At 39.3% G+C, this 21,641-nt stretch overlaps 1 long non-coding RNA gene across 2 annotated transcripts in view; it reads left to right on the forward strand.

The window, feature by feature from the left end:
- Nucleotides 1-21,641, forward strand: part of LOC148135658 (uncharacterized) — an 830,866-nt gene that overhangs the window by 42,742 nt on the left and 766,483 nt on the right. The window lies entirely within an intron of this gene.

The raw sequence follows: 21,641 nt of genomic DNA on the forward strand, positions 1-21,641 counted from the left end.
GCAATTTCACACAGTCAGTCGCCTGAGGCGGGAATTGAAGCCGGATTTCTGGTGCTGTGAGGCAGCAGTGCTAACCACTGTGCCACCGTGCCGCCCATTACACTCCAACAAATGCTGTTCTGTTTTACATATGACAGGCAGCTGTATGAGATTTCTAATCAGCTATCGCGACAACAGAAGAGTTCGTTTGTCGGAAATAGTTATTATTTTAAAGTTACTCAGAATATTAAACAAAGGTTCTAATTACAGATTCTTGAGAATCATAGGGATAATTTGTAACATAATTAGATACATGTAACCAATGCCTATCAAAAACATTATAGAAAAGCATTTCGACTTAGTTGTGCAGTTAGCTAGTTTTAGGAATGAACTTCAATGCATGATGTTGACTGCCCATTAATTATAAATTCCTGACAGTAAGAGTAGCTGTATAACTTTACACAATGTAACGAACTTTATAACACAAGTCATATTACTAATCTTATAGCAAGTAAGTCAAAACTTTTGTATTTCTTTGTACATATATAATTAGGACAGTGAACAATATGAGGACTAATTGACTTTGATAAAATTAAATATAATGAATAGCAGAATTCAAAATGTCCCAACTGATAAGGCATCCTGAGAGGCCCGAGGGAGTGCAGGAATAACTTTGAAATCTGAATTAATAAGATGTGTGGAAAGACCCCAATGTCTGGAGATTATAGTAGCTGTTAAACAACACGAGATGAAAGGAATTTAAGAATATCCATTAGAATGTCCATCTGCGATTATGTGTTTGAACTGGGTGTCTGGATGCGGAGGAGAGGTTGTCACCACATTGCATTGTGATTCAGAAAGTCCATAAAAATGCTAAAAATCACACAACACCAGGTTATAGTCCAACAGGTTTAATTGGAAGCACACTAGCTTTCGGAGCGACGCTCCTTCATCAGGTGATTGTGGAGGGCTCGATCGTAACACAGAATGGATAGCTAAAATTCTGGATAATTCTATATAATTCTGTATAATTGCTATAAATTCTCTGTTACGATCGAGCCCTCCACAATCACCTGATGAAGGAGATTCCCTTCTGAGATTGGCCTCGGGGGACGATCCCTTCGTTAACTGATTGCTGCATGAGTAAACATCTTTCACATGCCTGAACTCAGCCTGCCTCCAGAGTCTTCATTCCCTGTCAGGTGAAAACACTTCTACAGCTATGATGACATTTCAATTCAATACATACATTTATCGTGTGTGAATTGATTACATTCAGAGCGATATAGTTTTCATGATAAAGTTGCTTTGCATTTGTTTTTTTTTGGTGTACAAGAAAACAATTTGATTATATCCATTTGTTCTTTAGCTCAACCAACAATAAGTTTTAAATTATTGTGAAGACTACAATGGAGGAAACGGGATCTAGTCTTCAGTTCAAATGTCACATGATGTGATTGTTTCTTTTTTTCAAACCATGTGCCCTCCAAAATAATTTTTATTTTCATTTCATTATAAGAAAAAAATTGCTTGGAAATGTTGACAATTTTCCTTTTCCTTCCATGTTAGTTGTCAGTGAATAATAGTCACACAATTTTGAGAATTCGTTTCCGTACCAAATGTCATTGACACTATATTTTGTTCACAATAATAGTCACTTTCATGGCCTAATTCCTTTCCTCCTAATTCTGAAAAAGAAATATTGAAACATTTATTGTGATAAAAATTACGTTAACAAAATCGACATGACGCTTCAAGAAAGCTGTTGGAAGCATATAACTCTTGCATTGCCTGCATTTTTGAACAATTTGTTTTTCAATTGTTGCTGAATGATTTTTTCACACCATCCAGCTAAGTTTTACGCTTTACTTTTCAGTTTCTTAATCTTAATGAATATCCAATCAACATCAGAGCAAAGTGCATTAAAAATATTAAGTCAATTTATCTGTCAGATATAAAGGCATTTATCAGTTACAATAATTAGATAGCAATTTAACTTAGACTTTGTAAAAATGCAGTGTTTTTTTTAAAATTTCATTCATTATTTCTTATTGTCAATGCTACTATATTAATACCTATTTGTTCCGGCCAATCCAAAAACAAAACGACCAATAATATCCCTTGCAAAATTCTTTGTAAATATCTGATTTTTGCTCATTTGAAAGATAATAATTATCTCAGCCTTTGAAATTCTGAGAGCTCCAATTCCTTTTCCCTGCAATATTACTCTTCATTTCTACATATTACTCAGTCTAATATCAAGATGAGATATCTCATTACTCTCAAATTCACGAATATGATTTTTAAAATCCCTTTGTTGCTAATATATCTTATATATAATAATTGTGCAATCCAGTAAGAGGTATAAATGTGGAATTATTCTTCCGTACAATAAATACTGCAAGGACATTGCAAAATACAATATCTCAATAATTGTGAATATTGTATTTATTTTAAACTTGGAAACATTTTTGAATTGATTTGATTATAATTTACTTCGATGCTGACACTTACTGTTTATCCAATCATAATATCAATAGATTATATGGAGGTATCATCGTTCATTCCAATAATCACAGTATCTGCTATATACTTTCTTCTGGTCACTAATAACAAGGTGTATCTAATACCACTCATTTAATATTCCTTGGAAAATATTTGAGAATGTTGCAGTCAGAAAGCTGAAATATACGAAGTCATGATAGTCATTAATTTTCTCTTGTTCTGTAGATCCTAGTTAAAACAACACATAGAATTTTATGTTCCAGTGCTATAAATATGAGAAAAGATCAATTACTTCTTCAGTAAAATAAACAAATGCCACGTGCTATTATTTATCAATTTATGAATGTGTGAGAGTTGATTTTAGCTTTCCAGTCATCTATTTATATTGAACGTGACATTGAAATTGTGTGAGAATATCAGGTTGTGTTCATTTGAAAATTGGATTTGCAAACTCTCACTTATCCCAGAGATTGCACGATGGTTTAAGAACGTTTTACTCAGCAATCCTCGTAAATATCAAAAACTGTCTGATTTTAAATCAGATCATTCGCATCCAATTATCAATCTGTTCCTAATTCATGTAAATATCTCAATTTTATCGAAACCAGTGTTCACACTAAACAGTGCACATTGAACTACGCAAAGACTTTCATCACCATCTGATTATTGTTTAATAGAATAACCTAAGTTACTTATTGCTCCTGAAACCAATAATAACAGTAACCATTTGTTTACTATTCCATGCAACAAGTGCAATTGATATCTTCTATGTCAGTACAGTAGTTAAAGATGATTTATGTTGCTTAAAACAATGCTTCTAATTTATCACGGATATTGACTCTAACACAATCATGCAAACAACAAACATTTTGTCATTCTAAAAACCTGTAAGTTTACTTATTTTAAATTTGTGTGCAAGAGTTATTTCAAATTACAACCATTTTTGTTGTATAATTCAGCAAACCTAAATTTTGAATTTGGAAAAGTCTCCATTTTTGCAAAATGGAAGTAGTCTTCAGTTTATATAACACATTAAATGACTGTTTTATTTTCAAATCATGCGCTCTCCAAAATTATTATTGGTTTCATTTCATTGTAAGAAAAGAACTGCTTTGAACATGTTGATTTTTTTGTCTTTTCTATTCCAACATTATTCACATTGTACAATAATGACACAATTATTATAATTTCTTTACGTACCAAATGTCATTGACTGCAGCATTTGTTCACTTTCATGCTCACTTTCATTATCTATTAATTTTCTTCCAAATTTTGACACAAATGTCTGAACTCTGATCATAATATTAATCATCTAAATTAAAATAACATGTCTCTATGAAGAAACCATTTGATAGAAATTCATATTTCTTGTGTTACCTGTATTTTTTAGTAAAGAAAGGAAGATTTGTTTTATAATCACTGAATGGCTCACTTTTTCTTCAATTCATAAAGCGAGCTCCTATATTTTCTTCCACAATTTATCAATTTTAATAAATATCCAATCAGCATCACAGCAAACTGTTTTTGAAATATCGAATCATTTTAATTGCTCATATAACAACATTATCAAGTCATTGTCATGATAATAATTGCGCAATTATTTAAGAAATTCTTTTGAACAAGTAAAATGAGATTCACATTTTAATGTAACCAATTGTTTCTGAGTACCAACACTGCAATATGACACTTTTTTTCAGGTCGAGTATCCCACAATGGATACAAGGACTTCCCATCCAACATTAATTATGAATGTCTAATGTTTGCTTATTTGAATGATCTCCGTAACCACAGACTTTAAATTCACAGACCTGCAATTACTTTTCACTACAATAATTCCTGTTTGTTTGCACATATTCCTCAGTCACATAGCAAAATGAGATTTCTCATTATTTCTAAATTCATTGATCGAATTTTATAATTCAGTTGTTGCTCATTCCTAATAATTATTCAATCGAGTACGTGCTGAAAATGTGGAATTACGGTTTTTTAATGAATAACTAAATATATTGTAGTGTGCAATCTCTCAATCATTGTTAATATTAATTCTTATTTTACCCGCGGAATCATAGTTGAATTCATTTCAATATATTTCACATCGATGTGAACACTTATTGTATTTATAATTACAGTAAGATTTAAGTATTTTTCATGCAACAAAATCATTTAAAATGCCTGGGTTTTGTTAAGTAAAATGAAAAAGAATTAACATCTCTGTATTGTTTCATTAAAAAATGACAATGCATTTTGAATTTTTCGAAGTTGAGCATTTTTGCAAAGAAGGGATGTTGTCTTCAGCTGAATAATCACATTGAATGACTAATACACAGAATCTGCTGTTTATTCACTTCGAGTTTCCAAGTAACCAAATTAACTAATTCTGCTGGTTCTAAATTCCTGGACAGTATTTGAGAATGTTGCAGTCTTAAAGATGAAGGAGACTAAGTGGTCGTACTGATTTTTTTTTAATTTCAGGCATATAAATCGCTATTCTGTAGTGTTACAAAGATGAAAAGCAAGTCAATTTCATCATCAGTAAAATAAACAAATGCCACTTTCCGTTACTCATTAGTTAGCTAATTCCCAAATTTGTTGTTAAACAATGCAATTCACCTGAATATTGTTGTATCCTTTGATCATATTAATTTTCTAAATATTGTTCATTCATGATTTGTCAGGGAGTTTTATTTTTTGTTTTCCATTCACCTATTCATATTGAATGTAAGATTGATATGCTTCGGCAATATCAGAGAGTGTTCATTTAAAATTTGATTTTGCACATCTCTCACTTATCTCACTTCTTGCATGGGGTCTGGATCAGTGGTCAGCACTCCTATCTTACAGTGTTTTGCACTGGGGTTCAATTCCATTCTCGGTCACATGTCTGTGTGGAGTTTGCATGTTCTGGTTTTCTTCCACAAACCAAAGATGTGCAGGTTAGGTAAATTGGCCATGCTAGTCTGCATGTTCTGTTCAGGGACGTGTAGGTTAGGTGCATTAGTCAGGGGTAAATGCCCAGTAATCTGAGAGCAGAATGGTTCTGAGTGGATTATGCTTTGGAAGGTCAGCATAGACTTGTTGGGCCAAATGGCCTGTTTCCACACAGTAGGGACTCTGTAAACTTAGAATTGTGTTTCTCTAAACAAACCGGACAATTGTTCTGAAATGTTGCATTTAAAATTTATCTTTAACAGTCAATTGTTGTGGGATATAGGTAAAGTAGTTTTACCTCTACAATCATAATTACTTATGCAAGGAAAATGAACTCACACCAGTGTATAACTGTTTCAGCCAAGAGCTGAGCCAACAAGAATTAAACTATGTGAAGCAAACACATTTTTTTATGAGCCAAAATGTTAATGAATGAAATGTGCCTGCAAACAATGGTAGATGTTCCAGACAAATAGATAAGGTGCTGTGAGGGGAGGGGGTTAAGCTAGATATGACTGTGCAAACACAAGTTATAAGAATTTATTTCCCGCTTCTGCAAAAACAAGAACAAATCACAATCAAGAAGACATGAGGTCATGAGGTCATAACAATTAAGGGAAACAGATGGTAGTGAAGGAGGATATGTCTAAAAATGGACCACAGAAGGATGTGGTTAAACGGCCTTGTGAGGCCAGAAATAAGCATTTTGCCACAGACAAGGGCGGATAAGGCAAGAGATGAACAAGAGTAATGGGGGCCTGTCTTAGAGAAGTGGGAGATGTAAACAGGGGAGATGCAATGGGACGATTGAATAGGAACAAATTACATAAATATTGTGTACTAGTTGAATTCAGTGTGTGTGTGTCCCTGCCTTGTGGACAGTGGACACAACACCCCTCTTACAAGACCGTAATAAACGATACTATGGATTCAGATCTTGTCTCGGACTGAAGTTATTGAATTGAGTGAGTTTCGTTTTTCACAATTGGGGGCCGTCCGTGATATTATTCCATTGCTGGTGGGGGAGGGAGGTCGCTGGCCCTGGACACTGGAAAGACGCGTCCCGTTCCCGATTGAGGAGCGGTCTCATGTCCCGGTTTGGCCCGCTCCCTTGGGCGACTGGTACGAATCCCACAGAGAGACATTTGAATCAGACAGTGAAAGGAGGTCAATAGAAAATACGGAAAATAGGGGCCAGGCAACTCTGTACAGAGACCAAGGTAAGAAAATTGACTTTTAAGTACTGCCTTGGTGGCCGGGATTGCATTTTAGTAGTTAATACGGGACTAATGAAGGAACTCATTATGGGCTGTGCCGTGGGTAAGGAAAAAGCCTCCTGGAAAACAAAAGAAGAAAAAGACCATGGAAATTGAGTCGGGGTCCCTTACAACATCCCTCCAGAAAGTCCGATGGGCAGGATGCTGTGGAATTGGAAAAATAATACTTGTACAAGGGAAAAAGATAGTGAAAAGATGATTAAATATTGTTGCTTTCTATGGACTAAGGAATCCATTCTTCTTCCCGCCGTCTTCTGGCCAAAGCACAGGTCGGACGAAGACTGGGTTTGTAAATATTTGTACTTATATGTCAGTGAAAAACAGCCTTACAGTCAGGGGGAAGCAGATTATGCTTCATGTCGGAAGGGCTAGTGGCTGAAGTGCTACTGAGGGTACACTTTGTAACTAAATCATGGCCAGAAATCCAGAGAAAAAAAAATCAAAAGATAGAGGGATGAAGTAAGGAGCATCTAGAGGTTTTGTTGCGGGAAGCTCAGAAAGTGTCTTTGAGATACTGTGTGTGTGTGTGAGAGAGAGAAAGCTGTTCAGCTAATGGAAAGTTTAACACTTTGTGATTTGGTTTGAATGCACATTTGGTTGTTGGTGATTGAGTGTTTGTGCTTCCTTCCCTGGAGCTTGAGATCCAGGACTGTTTTGAATCTGATTTCTATTATGGAAATTTAACATGATTTCTTTTTAGGTTAAGGATTTTACAGTGACTATGAATAAAATGTTAACTCCTGTTACTTTGACAGGTCATTACTATATTACTCTCAGTTTCTAACTAATCTCCTCTATCCTTACATAAAAGCGATTTATGGAGGACAGTTGAAGTTTCAGTTCAACATTGGATTGTAATAATAATAAGAAGAAAAAATCCTATGTTTAATAACTGTGAGTTTGGATTTGGCCATTGTTCATGCTTTATAAGTTTTTTTTAACTTGAATAGACAAATCCTTTTAAGGCACCGCCGATTATTTCACGACCTATAACATTGTAATTGAGCATTCATTGGTCAGGACTACTTAAGAAAACTAATCTTGAATTTAAATTAAGGGACTAAAATTGGGATTAAAGTGGATGTCAAAGCTGGGAACTGTATGCACTTCACATGTTAAAAATTAAACACTGAAAAAATGAATTTATAATGTATAAATTTTGTTTACAAGTAAGGTTCCAAAACGTATAGTTAGGAACAGGCTTTAAAATTAGACAAGCATAATTTGTTGAACTAGTATTTGAGGTTATAGGGAGCAAGAAATGTTGCAAAATTTCTTTAAAAAAATTCAAGGTCAAACCAAAACATTGGGTGATGAAGAACGGCCATTCGGTGGCCCTAAGGCTGCTCAGTTGGTTAAATCAGGTCAGCAATTGATCTGGCAACGAAACATGAGAAGTAGAAACAAACGGAAAAAATAATGATAGCCCACGGTTGATGAGATAATAAAGAAAAGGGACAAACCTAAAAGGAGAAAGAAACCGGAATGGTGGTGGGCAGCATGTTGAAAATAAAGGGAGGAGATGTTAAGGTGTCTGGTGTACAGGAACAAGGATCGAAGTGGAAATCAACCACAGGCGGGCTGCTATTACTGTGGAAAGAGAAGTCACTTCAAGGGAGAGTGTCTAGTATTGAAAAAGGAAGCAAAGGCAATACCATTTATAAACTTTAATGAAGAATAGGGGTGTCAGGTGTTCCTGTCCCCGGGAACCCACCAGGAACCCTTGATAAATTTAAAGGTGGGACTTTGTAAAGAGGATGTAGTCGATACGGGGTCAGTAAGGTCACCCTTAAATTTTAAGTCTAAGGCAGCGGGAAATAAAGAGTTAATTGGATTATGGCGACAGTTTTTGATGAGAGGCACTCATGACAAGATACTGCCATCAAATTGGGGATTGAATTAACTGCAAATGGTGCTATGAAATCTGTTGAGGGTCTTAAAAATGAATGTGCTTGAGCAAAACAATTACAGAAACAGAATGAGAAGTCACAAGTGACTGGTAAACAAACAGAACTGCGCAATTACAGTTCTAAAAATGTTTAAATCACTTGTTGCGTTTCCACCCTGAATTTTTATATTTATATAATCTATAATTAATAATTAATATTCATAATAAATCGATTGTGATAGCCTGAATCAATATTAATTGGCAGGATCCCTTCATACATTTTCAGTGACTTGTCATATTGACTCCTGGTTAATTTAAAACATGACTGCATTAATTCATTGTTAATTAAGAAACGGAAAGCTACATTACTAGCTGATGAGGTAATTAAACAAGCAGCCCTGAATCCACAGGAAGCGATGGTTTATTCCCTAATTCCTACTGTCCCAGGTTCTCGGGAAGCTCCTAACTCTGGCGACTGCCAATACCAGAAACTAAAGATTTGTTGTTAAAGAAGTATATACTGGGCTTGTCCTGCTCTTTGTCTTTTCTCAGGGAACAGGGTTTATTGGCACAGGACCCCGCGCTTGAATTTGCTGTTCATCCAATTCGACTGGGAGATTGGGTATTAGTAAAATCATGGACAGAGACTAAAATGCAACCGGACTGGGAAGGGCCGTACCAGACTCTCTTGACCATAGAAACAGCGATAAGAATGACAGGGAAAGGCTGGACTCACTACACTCTGATCAAAGGGCCAGTGGAATCTCCAGTTGAGGAAGAAGTTTGGACAGCCAAATCAACACAAGAACTACTGAAACTCAGGCTAACGAGACTTCGAGTAACCGATTACAGAGTGGTGATGTGAGCACGGGATTATTTCTGTAGGATTGTATATTAAGGCCTTTTGGTGCTTCAGCACAATTTGTAGAATGCTTGGGATGCTTAGGGTTATGATACTAGCCCTCTTAATATTGGGATTTTGTCAAACATTATTTTCATATGTGTTATTAACGGTCCCTGATACTCCGCAAGTAATAGACGCAGATGCATGCAGCTTAGTAAACTGTGGGGATGCAGATAATCAGAGACAGTACAGCAGCTTGGAGAAACATCTTAGGTCATTTGGGGATGGTGATTGGTATCATGGTCTCGTCACAGTACACCGCCTGCCCTTCTGATCAGATCTCGAATGTCCCAATAAAGAGCGAACCCAATATACCGAACGATAAAGAAAACCACATGGCACGAAGCGATTGTGCCGGATGAGTGGGGGGGGGGGGGGGGGGGGGGGCACTGTCATGTACAATTAAATGAAACATTTGGGATAGAAATGAAAGCAAACTAGAGGGATTTCTCAGGCTGTTGTTTTTCAAATTAGCGTAGGAAAGGAAAAACAGACAGAACTACTGGATAATATGGTACAACTTTCACCCATCCCAATGACTCTAAGGTAGTACAAACTATAGAGGTAAAGGACTTGAAACAGACCATCGAACTAGAAACTGTATATGGGGATGCAAATACCTGGGTTGAATGGGTAAAGTATATTGTAAAAAGGCCTGAACAAGAACAATTGCTATGCACGTGCCTTCGGTAGGCCAGTGGCCCTTTCCACTTGGGTGGAAGCAAGACAGGAAGGGCATGAAATGTATGATAGTCCTGTACCAGGATGAGACTGCATGGAATGAGAGGAATTGTTCCTCCCTATCTCTGATGTTCCCTCCCTTGGAGAAGAAGGACTTAAAAGCCCCCCCCCCCCCCCCCCCCCCCCACACACACACACACACACACACACGTTTTCAGCCGCAGGGGGAAATCACACATCGTGTGTGTGTAAACGAGGAACAAATCAGTCTAGATATTTGGGCGAGCCGAAATTAAGTACAGAGATTAAGAATGTTACCAAACCGATCAAGGGAGGGAACGACTCAGCACGAAAGGTTCCTTGAGCAGATCTGTGCTGGTACTGTGGAGGAAAAATATTCAGACCCACCCTACCTCCGGATTGGAGAGGGAGATGTGCAATTTTACCATTGGCAATTCCATTTACTCTGGCATTTGAGAAGGAAAGGATAGTAGAGAAAAAGGAAAGGAGTAAGAGATCACTGTTAGACATTGCTTTCGATGGCAGGATTTATCTCGACTCTGTAGGAGTCTCTAGGAGGGATACCTGATGAGTTCAAGGCTCACACCCAGATTGCAGCAGGCGTTGAGTCAGTTCTCTTCTGGTGGGTAATGATTAATAAAAATGTAGATTGTATAAATTACATTTTCTATAATCAATAGTGATTTCTAAATTATACAAGAGATGTGGTTAAAGGAATATGAACAGCATGATGCAACAAGTAGGATGACATGGGAAAACAGAATGTCCCTTGATATGATTCTAGTGGAAAAAGGTTGTGTGATGTTAGGAGGAAGCCTTCCATTCCTGAAGAAGGGCTTATGCCCAAAACGTCGATTCTCCTGCTCCTTGGATGCTGCCTGACCTGCTGCGCTTTTCCAGCAACACAATGTTCAGCAATAGTTATAAGCATCTATTTCCCACTTCTGCAAAAACAAGAACAAACCACAATCAAGATGTCATGAGGTCATAAGGTTGTAACAAGTGAGGGAAACAGATGGTAGTGAAGGAGGATATACCTAACAATGGCCCACGGCAGGATGTGGTCAAACGGCCTTGTGAGGCCAGTAATAAGCATTTGTCACAGACAAGGCCGGATAAGGCAAGAGATGAACAAGAGTAATGGGGGCCTGTCTTAGAGAAGTGGGAGATGTAAACAGGGGAGGAGCAATGGGAGTATTGAATAGGAACAAATTACATAAGTATTGTGTACTAGTTGAATTCAGTGTGTGTGTGTGTGTCCCTGCCTTGTGGACAGTGGACACAACTCCCCTCGTGCAAGAGCGTTATAAACTATATTACAAATTCAGATCTTGTCTTGGACTGAAATTATTGAAGTGAGTAAGCTTCGTTTCTCACAATTGTTAATCTTGCAAAATATCTCAATGTTACTGAAATCAATGCTCAAACAAAACACTGCACATAAAGCCACACAACGATCTTCATGACCATCTAATTACTGTTCAGTGGAATAATAATCACAGTAAAGATCTTTTTCTTCCTGAGATCAAACACCATTATCACAGTAAGGATCTGGTTATCATTCCCTCCAATAAATGCAATCATTATCCCTCTGGTATTTTAGTTCAGTAGTTATACACCATTGCTGTGGTTCTGTTCGCCGAGCTGGAAGTTTTTGTTGCAAACGTTTCATCCCCTGTCTAGGTGACATCCTCAGTGCTTGGGAGCCTCATGTGAAGCGCTTCTGTGGTGTTTCCTCCGGCATTTATAGTGGCCTGTCCCTGCCGCTTCCGGTTGTCAGTTTCAGCTGTCCGCTGTAGTGGCCGGTATATTGGATCCAGGTCTATGTGTTTGTTGATGGAGTTTGTGGATGAGTGCCATGCTTCTAGGAATTCCCTGGCTGTTCTTTGTTTGGCTTGCCCTATAATGGTAGTGTTGTCCCAGTCAAAGTCATGTTGCTTGTCGTCTGCGTGTGTGGCTACGAGGGATAGCTGGTCGTGTCGTTTCGTGGCTAGTTGATGTTCATGGATGCGGATCGTTAGCTGTCTTCCTCAAAGACAACAGAACGAGGACATGCCGCAACGCAAAGGACTTGCCACGATACCATACATCAAGAACATCTCTGAAATGACAGCCAGACTACTGCGACCACTAAGACTTATAACATCACACAAACCAACAGCCACTCTCAGACAACAACTCACCAGAACGAAGGACCCGATACCCAGCATGAGCAAAACTAATGTAGTGTACACAATCCCATGCAAGGACTGCACAAAACACTATATAGGACAAACAGGAAGACAGCTAACGATCCGCATCCACGAACATCAACTAGCCACGAAACGACACGACCAGCTATCCCTAGTAGCCACACACGCAGACGACAAGCAACATGAATTTGACTGGGACAACACTACCATTATAGGGCAAGCCAAACAAAGAACAGCCAGGGAATTCCTACAAGCATGGCACTCATCCACAAACTCCACCAACAAACACATAGACCTGGACCCAATATACCGGCCACTACAGCGGACAGCTGAAACTGACAACCGGAAGCGGCAGGGACAGGCCACTATAAATGCCGGAGGAAACACCACAGAAGCGCTTCACAGGAGGCTCCCAAGCACTGAGGATGTCACCTAGACAGGGGACGAAACGTTTGCAACAAAAACTTCCAGCTCGGCGAACAGAACCACAGCAACGGGCACCCGAGCTACAAAACTTCTCACAAACTTTGAAGTTATACACCATACTGGTTGTTTGAAGGATTCTTTATTATCAATAGCCAAGAGTTCTAACAGCAAGAGATGTTGTTCAATCTGATTTGTTGCATGTTCACTATAAATATTGCAAAAAATGTGTTTATTTGGTCTTGTTCAACTGCTGATGCTACCATCTTCAGTTCATGTTCATTAAACATATTTGCAGAAAGTGAGGAAAGCTGAAGTTGAAATCAGAGCCAAGAGTGTGGCATTGGAAAAAGCCAGGCACATCCAAAGAGCATGAGTACCGACCTTTTTGGAATTAGGCCGTCATCAGAAAAGATTCCTGATGGAAGTGTTATGCCCAAAATGTCGATTCTGCTTCTTCTTGAATGCTGCCTGACCTGCTGTGTTTTTCCAGCACCACGCTATTGACATTAGAAATATTTGACTGAATATTCAGATATAATACTAAACGTTGTCTCAGTCATTTTAATTTACTGTGCTTTCTCTTCACTGATGATCTCATGTTAATTGATCCTCTTTTTCTTCTTACATCTGATACAAATCTCAAAATACAGAACACAATAAAATTCACATGAATTATAAATTTGCATTCTCGTCAAGAAAACCAGTGGAAGGCGATATATAATTCTTGAACAGCCTACACATTTGAATGAAAAAGCAATTCCTTCCAAAAAATGTTTGCATGTCTGTATCTTTCTTTCAATTCAATAATCCTACAATAGTTTACAATTGTCAGTTCATCTCTCTGAATGAGTACCTAACCAATGTCAATGTAAACAGCTGAAAAATTAACAACAGATTGATAATTGGGTGTTAAAGATCTTATTTGAAGTTAACAAATGTTTGTCATTTACTAGAATTCCACTAGGAAACATTCTTGAATCATAATACAAGAAATGAGATATGTGAGAGATGTGCAAACCTTATTAACAAACTCCAATATTGTCAAAGCATTTCAACCTTACGGTCAAAATGGATAGGTGAATGGAAAAATAAAAACAATTTTCTGACAATTCATACATTGAACAATAATTACAAATTCACTTTGATCAAACGACAGAGTAATATTTCGACTAATCACAACATTTAGTTACAAATTTGGTAACCAGCTGACTGACAAGTAATAGGTGGTAGCATTTGTTAGTTTACTGAAGAAGATTTAAACTTTATTTCAAATTTATAGCACAGTGGAATAATGTTTAATGTGTTTTGGACTTGCCCATTTGCAACAACAAAAAAGTGATCAATCTCATTACTTAGACATCGTAATCTTTAATTCTGCAACATTTTCAAATATTCTCCAGGAATTTATAAGCAACAAAATTAGTTACAGGTATCCTCACTACCCGAACGTAAAGCATTACTATGAAAACTTTCATAAGCTGAAAATGCGTAAATCGAAGAAGCATTAATTTATATGGGAAACATCTCACCTTTTTTCGTAAAAGTGAAAATCCTCTTCAGATTTCATTCAGTTAGAGAAAATAGGGACAAATGTAAATCTTTTGTAAAAGCAAAGTGGCAAAACCGAACTTTTCAAAAGTGGGGGATAGCTGTACACATAATTCTTGGTAACCTGACACAAATAAGTATCAGATTTTGTGATTATTGATATAATAGATAAAAGCAGATCTAATGTTGTATTGAAAAGCAATTCAATCTGTGCTTAGGTACTCTCTTATCAACATTCAGTCCAGCTCTTGATATATTTCTGTTGGAGGTGTGATTTGAAACCTTTCCTCGGGTCTAGTAATAGAGACACTACCACAACTACACAAGCTCCTTACATACTTTCCCTACTCACGACGGACAGGACTGTAATATTATGTTTAATGTGGTTACTCAAATGAAAACTAATCAGTTGTTTATTGTAGTAATTTGAATGGGAATTAATTAGGTACTTTCTGTGTGTAATAGACTGGAAAATAAACAATATTTTACAATAACAATAGAATTGTGGTCTTAAATAAACAGGAATCTCATGACAGTTCTTTGAAAAACACATTGACAAAACTGTGTGATCATTGTACTTTGATTTTAAAGATGCATTAGTCATTCAATGTGAATATTCAGCTTAAGACAATTTCCCTTCCTTTCAACAATGTACAACTTCCACAAATTCAAAATGAACAGCCATTGTAAAGGAAGGAACAAGCAGATGTTAATTATATTTTCTGTACATAAACGTGCGATGAATTTTAAGTTTTATATAAAGGAAACTCTTATTGTGGTTCTAAATACAATAAATGTTAGCATGAAGTAAAATATAATAAAATCAATTCAATTCAACTGTGTTTTCTCAGTTAAAATACAGGTCAATATTCAAAGTAATCGAGTGATTGTACACTGCAATATCTTTACATTAATTCAGTGCTGAGACATAATTCCACATTTATATACCTTATAGTGAAGCAAACTTGTGCCAGGAGTCAGAGAAGGTAGGGGAGGTCCTTAATGAGTACTTGGCTTCAGTATTCACGAGTGGGAACTTGTCCTTGTGAGGACAGTGAAATAGGCTGATATACTCGAACAGGTCAATGTTAAGGCGGAGAATGTGCTGATCATATTGAAATTCATGGGGATAGATAAGCCCCCTGGGCCAGAAAGGATATAACTAAGATTGTTATGGGAAGGGAGGCAACGGATTACTGTGTTTTGGCGATGATCTTTGCATCCTCACTGTCCACTGGTGTCATACCAGATGATTGGAGGGTGGCAAATATTCAAGTAAGGCAATTGACATAATCCTGGGAATAATCGATGAGTCAGTCTTTCATCATTTGTGAGCAAATTATTGGAGAGGATTCTGAGACACTGGATTTATGATTATTTGGAAAAGCATAGATTGATTAGAAATGGTCAGCATGGCTTTGTGAGCGGCAGGTTATGCCTCACAAACCTTATTGAATTATTTGAGGATGTGACAAACACATTGGTGAGGACAGAGCAGTGGATGTGGTGTATATGGATTTCAGCAAGGTGTTTGATAAGGTTCCCCATGGTAGGCTTATTCAGAAAGTAATGAGGCATGGGATACAGGGTTATCCTGATATCATGATTCAATGTTGAGACATTTGTGTCCGAGACTGCAAGGGGGTGAGTGAGAGAGAAAGAAATAAACAAAAGCAGAAAGGAAAGGAACTGGTGAGCAGAGGAGCTCCAAATGTAGTTTCTCACCCTGCCAGCATCGTATTGGGTTCGCTTGAACGCAGACACGTCAACCAACGGCCTGAAACAGTCATGTGCGCAGAGTCCCAGACTTACAATGTCCCAGACACCACCATCACCATCCCTGTATGTCCTGTCCCACCAGCAGGACATGGATGTAACTGAAATGCTGGAAGATGCAAGGCTATGGACTAGGGTCTGCAGAATGGGATCAATGTGATTTATTTGACATTTCCCCAGAATATTAAACTCCAGTCCAATTTGAAAATTTATCAACATCATCATACTTGAACTCCAAATGTCAGAAAAAAATATCAGAAACTTACAGCACAGATCGCGGACACTTGGCCCATCCTGTATGTGTTGCTTGTAATAGAACTACCCAGGCTTTACAACGTTCTGTACTCACCGATGAGAGCAACAATTTCAGACTGTGTACTCTGCCCTCTATGTTGTTATTATCTGTATTTTCAAAGTACATCTTTGACAGCTGCACACTTTGTTTACTGGTATCTTTCCCAGCCCTGACTCCATTCCCCGTGGCCTTGAGGGACTACCATTTCTGCTGTTTAATCTCTCCTGCTTTCCCCCGTGTGACAGACTGTCTTTTTGTCCTTGTCTCACCCGCACCTTGCTCACAACCTGCACAACCTGTTACATTTCTTTTGGTTCCCAGACCTCTCTAACTTTCACTGCACCCCCTGGCTCAGTGGCACGAGTTTTGAATTCTCTTCCTCCAGAGGTAATTGGAAATCTTTCTGGCTGCAGTTTCCCCCTGATTTTATTTTGAAAAGCAGAGCATTTGTGTAAGAGTCAAGTATTTGTGAGCCTTCATCCACAATTCCGAGCATTTGGATGTAATCTGTGACCCGCCCACAGATGTGCAGTTTTACTGGATTGACTATGTTAACATAGCCTGTAGTGTGCAGGTTCGGCGGGTTGGGTTAGCCATGATAAATGTGGGGTTATGGGGGAAGGGTGGGAGAGCAGGTAATTGCAGACTCGATGGGCCAAATAGCCTCTTTCTGCACCTATGGGATTCTGTGATTCTAAGTAGTTGTGATTGTCATCACATTTTCCTCATGCCAGGTTCATTCAGCTCAGGTCCACATGCTGCCTTGATGTTTCTGTGCGTGCTCACTCACTCCTTTCCTTCAGTTTTACAGCAATTTCACACTGTATGCGAGGGTGGGAATGGATTTGAAATTACAAATACTCCAACCGAAACCGCTCACAGGTTACATTTCTGCTGCTGGTGGTGCTCACAGGGAACAGGAAAATAAGATTCAGTCATACATCTTACAAGGACACAAAGGTTACAATCACCAGGAAAGGCTAAACAGCTTAAAACTCTTTTCTCAATAAAAGAGGGAGGCTGATAGACAACCTGGTACAAGCAGGAAACTTTGTGCCCATGTTTTCAGAGAGTTGAGGTTGAAATCATTGGGTTGGAAGCATGTTTCATTTCCCCAGTATATCAAAGGTGCTATCTAAATGTGAGTATTTATTTATGTCTATCTGTCTGTGTTAACAATCAGATGGACAGGTCAGTGTCTGAGTGTTTTCCCAAATCCCTGATTGTGGGGGGAGGCAGATTCAATCTCAGGTGCCTCACCACTCACTGGGTCACGGAGAAAGTCTGCCGTTACAATGAGATCATCCTTTGCTGTCGTCTCTCCTCGTGCTTCTGTCTAATCCCCACTTCCCTTCATTAAATTCCAGCTGCCTCTTGGATGTCTTTGGATGCTGTCTGAACTGCTGTGCTCTTCCAGCACCACTAATCCAGAACTGGGTGGCAGGAGGGGGAGCCACTAGCATGAGCAGGTTGAGTTCAAACACATGGGCATGTTGAAGAGCATGAAAGGAGATTGGATTGAAACCGAGAGTTCAATAGCCAGAATGAAAGAGGAAGGATGAAATAAACCGGGTTTGTGGATCCTAGGGGATACAGACTACAGGCTGAGTCCTTTGTGGACATTCCCGCAGGAATATAAGACAGCATTCCATGATGAGAGTTAAACCCGGGTGGCAGGAGGTAAAAACAATGACTGCAGATGCTGGAAACCAAATTCTGGATTAGTGGTGCTGGAAGAGCTCTGCAGTTCAGGCAGCATCCGAGGACAGGCAAAATCCGACCTGTCCTCGGATTTTGCCTGTCTTTGGATGCTGTCTGAACTGCTGTGCTCTTCCAGCACCACTAATCCAGAACTGGGTGGCAGGAGGGGGAGCCACTAGCATGAGCAGGTTGAGTTCAAACACAGGAGGTTTGTTCAGTCAGTAACAGTGTGATCGACATGGATGTGAAGTGAGCAGTGAGGGGAAATGTTGCCACAAGCTGCAGATGGATAACTTCCATTGGAACAGGAGGTGGCCATTCAACCTCTTAACCCTGCTCTGCCATTCAATATGATCACGGCTGATTTGTGGCCTAACTTGCAATTTTCAAAACTCTCCAAACTCATCAATAAACTCCTCTGCAACAGACAAGATGAATATCGAAAAATCAACCTTCTGCAAATGCTGGGAAATCAGAAACAAAAAAACAGAAATTACTGGAAATATTCAGCAGATCTGGCAGCATCTGTGGAGAGTGAACTTTTCGGGTCCAGTGACCGGTCAGGTGACCACCTGCAGCTGACCATTCTGCCTTTTCTGTAACACTCTCTGGATCAGGTTCTGGTGCGAGGAGAATGAGACTGTCAATAACAACTGAGAAAACAGGAGGAAGTGCTCAATCAGAATAAAACCCATTTTGGTCTTTCACTTTTAATTCAACTGCAAACATTATTCATTATTATTTCTGAAATAATAGGCCAGAAATCAATCTTCATGTGATTGGGCCTGTGAAACTGTTGATTCTGACCTGGTCCAGCCTACATGTGAATCCAGATCCTGAATAATGGGGTTGACTCTGAATCATCTCCTGGGCAGTTAGAATGGATGACAAATGCTGCCCCAGCAAGTGATGCCGTGATCCCATGAACAAACAAAACAAATCCAATCGCTGTGGTTACTTGTGAACTCACCGGTGTTTCATCAAGCTGGATATCTGAGTGAATTGCTTCCCACACGCAGAGCAGGTGAATGGCCTTTCCCCAGTGTGTATTTGCTGGAGTACAGTGAGGTTGGATGGTGTACTGAACCCAGTCCCACAATGAGAACAACTGAATGGTCTTTCACTGGTGTTCTGTGACAGGGAGATATGATATTCAGCACTCCGGGGGTCCAGGTACCTCCAAGAGGGATCCAGTGAGAGTTGATTGTGAGAAACTGTTCACATGCATGAAAGAAATAATAATGAGAAGGCACCGGTGTTAAGGGATTGACAAAAGAAGCACATGTGACATGAGACAGAACGTTTTTATGCAGAGAAAGTTTATGGCCTGGAATGCACTGCCAAAGAGTGTAGTGGAGCCAGGTACAATGAAGACAATCGACTTGAACAGTTATTGGAAGGGGACGAATGGGAAGGTTTATGGGGTAAAGGTAGAAGAATAGCATTCGGTAAGGTGATCCTTTGGAGAGCTGATGAGCCAATCAGCCTCCTTTTGCACCGTAACATTTCTGTGAACATTTCATTCTGAGCCCTCCAGGGAAATATCAGGGCAGGGTTTGTCAAGAGGTCAGATTGAATGAGGGTCTCAGTGAACAAAAGTGAGACACAGACACAGAGAGGTTTTCGAATAGATTGATTCAAATGTTACCAATTTTCACGGCCACCAACATTACAGCAGTTACAAATGGGAGTCAACAAGCGAGTGGAATGAGAGCACCAAATAAATCTTGAATATTTATACAGCTAAAGGAGATGCTGGGTAAAGATACCGCAGTTAGTGCTTATTTCATTCCAGACACACCGCCATGGAGCACATCGTCCTGTATCTATCCTAATTAGCTCTTGAAGAATTTTGTTCATTTCAAGTGTTTCATATTTCCGTCCTCCAGAAAAGACAGCTTCATGCTTCTCAATCTCTCCTGACAGGACAAAGCTGCTGTTAGAATTCAATTCACTGGGGCGTGTTACTCACTGCTTCATGGATTGGAACTGGCAATTGAGACTGTAAGGTTACTATATAAACATCTTCAATTGTATTGCCAGATTGCTGGGGCTTTAAGAAAAAGAACGTAACTTACAGACATTGAGTGTCAGAGCACCTACTGTTGTGGGGGCATCCTGTTTAGATACAATCTATTGACAACTGTTAGAATGGACTTATACTGACTCCATAGCCATGGTCAGAGCATTATAACGGTCATCGAAGCTGGTAACACATTTCCCATGGCTTAAAAGTCGCAAATGATAGCGTAAGAACAGGTTTGGCGAGTAAAGTCCAGTTATTCAAAATCATCCAAATTTACTTTCAGAAACAAGTGAGAGAAAGCCACATTATTGCATTAGTCCAAATTTAGAATTTCAGGAGAACTGAAGGGAGAGCTGGTGTTGGGAGCTGTAGTAATGAAGGAGATAAACTTGTTTTACAGAGAGAGTTCACAGATGGGAAACTCAGCTTTAACAACACACCCAATTCCGCAGGTCCTGAACATTATACAGAATATGGAAGGGGAAAGCAGCATTCCCAGCCCAGAGAAACCATTCGTGTTGTGCATGTGGTTAAGGATTAACTCGTCCTGTGATCTGGGATGACACCAATGTGACAGGACCAGGGCAAGGCCGTGTAAATGTGGGGACTGTGAGAAGGAATTCACTTACCCCTCCCAGTGGGACACTCACTGACACAATCAAAATGGGGAGAGGCTGATCACCTGCCCCATGTACGGGAAGGGATTTACTCGACTCTTGCAATCTGATGAGGCACCAGAGACTGCGTAGAGGACTTAGATCTGCTCTGTGTGAGAGAAAGGATTCATTCAAATCTTTCTCCTGCAGAGACACCAGTGCATTCCCACGGGGGAGAGGCCATTCACCTGCTCCATGTGCGGGAAAGGATTCACTCAGTCTTCTGATCTGCTGAGACCCCAGCGAGCCCACACAGGGAAGAGGCCATTCAGATGCTCAATGTGTCAGAAGGGATTCAGTGATTTATCCCGCCTGCTGAGACCCCAGCGGGTTCACACTGGGTAGTTGTTGTTTCCCTCTCTGTGTGACAAGGGATTTGCTGAGTCTTCAACATGACTGACAGCCCAGTGAGTGCACACAGGGAAGTGGTCATCCCCCTGCTCCGTGTGGGGTAGAGTTCACATATCACTGCAGGACTCTGATTCTGGAGTTACTGTTCATCAGAGTCAGGACTGGACCTTGTTCATAATGACACTGTTGGAGTATCGATGTTATTGTTAATCACATTAACTGGGCTGGAGTTGACTGAATTTATATTGCCACTTTCTGAACCTCAGGGTCTCTCTCTGGGCACAAGGCTCCACAAACAACAATGTGACAATGAGCAGGGATCGTCTGTTTTGATTTAAATTGTAATTGTAGCACTGCTGCTTCACAGCACCAGGTACAAGGTTGGAGTCCAGCCTTGGTCAATGTCGAGTTCCCACATTCTCCCCATGATGGTGTGTGTCCACTCCAGGTGCTCTGGTTTCCTCGCAGTCTAAAGATATGCAGGTTA

The sequence above is a fragment of the Chiloscyllium plagiosum genome, unplaced genomic scaffold (genome assembly GCF_037043375.1).
Source record: "Chiloscyllium plagiosum isolate Xiang-an unplaced genomic scaffold, Cpla_swu_hap1 HiC_scaffold_49, whole genome shotgun sequence".
Classification (NCBI taxonomy): Eukaryota; Metazoa; Chordata; class Chondrichthyes; order Orectolobiformes; family Hemiscylliidae; genus Chiloscyllium; species Chiloscyllium plagiosum.